Here is a 4,091-nt window from a genome sequence, read left to right on the forward strand (position 1 = left end):
CTCAGCAGCCGGTGAGAGAGGTTTACGTCTTTTTAATGACTTGGAATCACTGCGGCGCCGCACCTACCGCACCACAACGGTAAGACCGGAGTCGGTGTGAGCCTGGGGTCAGATTCTGAGTTCGAGCCCCACTCTCACAAACTGCCACTCTTGGTCTCTGAGCAAGACCATTAACCCCAAACTGCTCCCAGAGCACCCCACAATGGCAGGCCACTGCTCCCCAAGGGGATGGGTTAACTGCAGTGTTGAATTTCTCCAATTTGAGATCAATAAATTTAGATTATTATCGTAAATAATTTTACACAAAATTTAAACAAAGTGAAGCTAAAACTATGCACTTTTAGGACCTATGGTTAGAGCCTATTTATGGAGAAAAAATTTGTATAAAATTGGTATAAAATTTTGGTATAAAAACTGCTTTGAGTGAGTTGCTCTTTCATCTTATGGCAAGTTTAAGAGTCTCAAGTTAATGAATTGATTAATAAATTAATTGCAGATTATTTCAATAATAGATTAATAATAATTAATCTGATTAATGTATCAGCCCTAGTCAGAATGTTATAATATATAATAAAACTGATACTATAGGATCTGCTGCAAAGCAAGGAGCATAGGATGCCACCAGTCCTTTTCTGATATTTATTTTAATAGGGTCAACATTTATTCATATTGGATAGCGAGTTTAAAACGGGTACATTCTTATTGATTTCTAATAAAAGAAGGTGGTCTATAAATTCCTCACTGTTAAACTGGTATAATGAGGACAAATTGGCTTAAAGTTACAGCCTAGTAGGAGGGCCAATAATGTAACAGTGATTTTCTGTAACCATACTAGTCAAGATAGATGCTTCAACTGGCTGCTGCGAGAGCTTCCTTGGTTCTATCCTGGTTTTGTTTAATTCTACCTATGAAATCAGTCTCTACCCTCTCCTTTTCAGACTGATGTATACAGAGAAAGTCAGTCTGGCTGGTCCGGTTAAAACAGAGCACCACTGTGTGTCATTGAGACTTTCAATATAAAAGTCATAGATTCTAATCAATAAAATGAAAACCTTTTATATACCATACCTAATTAGGTATGCTCTACTTTCAAAATAAAAGCTCACTGATGTTACATGGTAGATTGTCACAGAAATGGGTTCAGCCCTATGGCCTGCGAAAAGTGAAGGAAGGAGAGCTATAGGAACAGGATTTATAGGAGCTACAGCAATTAGCCTAAAGCTGCTTTGATAATATTCCTAGCCACTAACAGGAAGAAAACAGCACTGTGTCAAGAGGTGGGGTTTTATTAACAGTAGCTGATCACAGGCAGTATACTTTATTTGGTGGTTTCCACACCTCAAAGTGTAAAAAGATGACATGAGTGTTCAGGGTGAGTAGGACACAGGTTAAAGATCCATGAAAGAAAAACCTAGAGAAGGAGATTGAACTAATGTTTGTGACACATTTAGGGAGGTTTATGGTATTAAATCTGAAAGCAAAAACATTTGAAATGTGTGTAGAGAGTAGTTTATGTAGTGTGTATTAAATAAAGTTGTCTGTATGAGTATTTATTATGCTCATACATAATAAACTCTGACTTTCTAGCTTTCCTCTTTACTCAGGCTTTGATGGCAGTTATGTCCATGCCCTGACTTCATTTACACCAAATAAGAACAAACTCAGAACTACAAAAACATTTTAAAAAACTACTGTTCAGTAACTCTAAAAACTGCAACTGAACATGATGTCAAATGTTAAACTACAGACATTGACATAGAAATTTAGAAGTTGTTCTAAGTTAAAATTTCAAAATGGCTCGTAGGCCAAAGGGGCTCGGCCCAGAAATGGGGTGGAAAATTAGAGTATGTGTGCGTTTTTAGGTCACCTAAATGTCTAGCACTGCCCCTGATTGTTCTATACCACTTGTCACTACTGTCAGTAGCAGTCCCTAACGTGGCTCTGTCTCCTCTCCTAACCATCTACACCGTCCATAAATGGGCCGGTGTAGATGAAAAAATGCCAGGGCCAAAAATCGTTCCCAGTCTGAGCCTGACCATGATGAAACTTTAGCATAAACACAGGAGCCTGACCAGGTATCTGTTTATACCACTGAGCAGGATCTGTGGTAACAAACCCCAGGTTACACTCCATGATGGCTGCATCTCCTTTCCTCACCGTCACAACAGAATGCTTCTGTTTCACCCCCGTCACACCAGCCAAACCTGGAACCAAATAATTTAGAAAATTGATACAAACTCCTGGTTCCCAGAAAGAGGACTTAAACAATGAAAGGCAGCATTAAGTTTCTATGCTTTAAATCAGTTCACTGCTTTAAATCAGAAAATCATTACTGATAACATCTATGTTATCAGCAATGATAACATAAATGTTAACGGCAGCTTACGGATTAATTGCAAACATCGCCTTATTATTCCTGTAATTTTTCATCTCTTTTATTGCTTGCATTTTTTTATTTAAAAACATATTTCTGTTATGAATCTGTCTGAAATCAATTTAATTGTCTCCTGCTTTGTACTCCTACTTAATAATATTAAATTATCCTGTGTAGAAATGGTGCAATCCAAAAACAAGGCCTATATGTCAACTACATGTATAGCAGATTATTTGATTTTCTGTCTGTTGGATTTTAATAAACTCAAAAGGAAATCTAATTGCTGGTGAAGAATAAATGTTTGACACATTAACTTTTATCATATAATTTTTTTAACCATTTATTAGAATAATGTTGCACATTTATTAATGTTTTTTTTAGATTGTATTACTGTTTTTGCATTTAGTTAAACAAAATACTTTATCTCTGATTTGGAGTCGTTCATTATTTTGTAAGTGTAATTATAGAAAAATATGCTTTCACATTTCAAGGCTGTTTAAATGCAATTAAAGTGTAGAAATTCTTTTTTGACATAAAATGGAAAAAAAAAAAGTTTGTTATAATGTTAATGTTTGTAATCATAGTTGAAAGTGTTGAAACAAGGAACTGACTGTAACAAGTACAAATATTTTTTAACTATTTAGCATCTAGGCTAGGGAATTTTTTATCTACAGTTTTGTATCCAATATTTTATATTAACATCCCATAATAAATTATTTCCATCCATCTTCTCCTGTTTAGTCCTGTCAGGGTCGCCGTAGGGCTGGTGCCTGTCTCCTGCAGTCTATGGGACAGAGGCGGGGTACACCCTGGACACGTCGCCAGTCTGTCACAGGGCAACACAGAAACACATAACCACACACCCACACCTTAGGACAAGGTAGAGAAGCCAATTAACCATCAGTCAGGTTTTTGGGGGGAAGCCAGAGTACCTGGATAGAACACATGCATGCAGTGAGAACATGCAAACTCAGTTCATGCAAACCCACTGAAACACTGCGCTGCCAACATTATTTATGATTATTCTTAAAACTATTTGAACGTTGGAACTATTTAAAAATATATCTCCTCTAGGTATTTGAAAGAAATCCATGCCATATCAGTCGATGGCTTGTGTTTACCCTGACAACTTGTTGAAGCTCAATCTTAAGTTACATTTCTCTACATTCCCACATCTTTTGATTCTTGCTGCTGTGAAGTTATGATATTTTAAAATTCCCAACCAAAGAACCAAAGTTGACCTTGAAGAATTTGAATTGTGGTCAAAGTAGCTTTTAAACTAATTTAGAGAAACTGGAACATGTTTAAACCGATTCATAGCAGAAATATTAGGTAAATAAAACATTGTTTGGCAAATTAATGTTTCAATAAATGATCTGGTAAATCAAAAACTGATTTACCAGATCATTGATTTACTGATTTACCTGATTAACTGATTCCTAACCTTCTTTGATTGAGCTCGCAGCTAGCAGACATGCAGCAATTTGGTTCTGTAGTTAGCCAACAGGTGTCTCAGCGTTTGTTCATCCTGCAGATTCTGGTCCTTGGCTTCTGGTTTTCCATGATGGTGCCTCTTTGATGTGGCTGGTCCAAGAAAAGCTCTGAGAGAGACAGAGTTTGCTACTAATGTTGGTGTTGATGTCTTGGTTATTTGTAATAAATGCCTCAAAGACGATTATAATGTTGAAAATTGTTTATGCACTTTCTGAATTCAGAA

General features: G+C 36.4%; 1 protein-coding gene across 1 annotated transcript in view; it reads right to left on the reverse strand.

The window, feature by feature from the left end:
- LOC107102140 overlaps positions 1-4,091 on the reverse strand; it is an 8,630-nt gene that overhangs the window by 3,476 nt on the left and 1,063 nt on the right. The gene's annotated exons all lie outside the window — the stretch shown is intronic.

The sequence above is a fragment of the Cyprinodon variegatus genome, unplaced genomic scaffold, assembly GCF_000732505.1.
Source record: "Cyprinodon variegatus isolate N-32 unplaced genomic scaffold, C_variegatus-1.0 Scaffold1210, whole genome shotgun sequence".
Classification (NCBI taxonomy): Eukaryota; Metazoa; Chordata; class Actinopteri; order Cyprinodontiformes; family Cyprinodontidae; genus Cyprinodon; species Cyprinodon variegatus.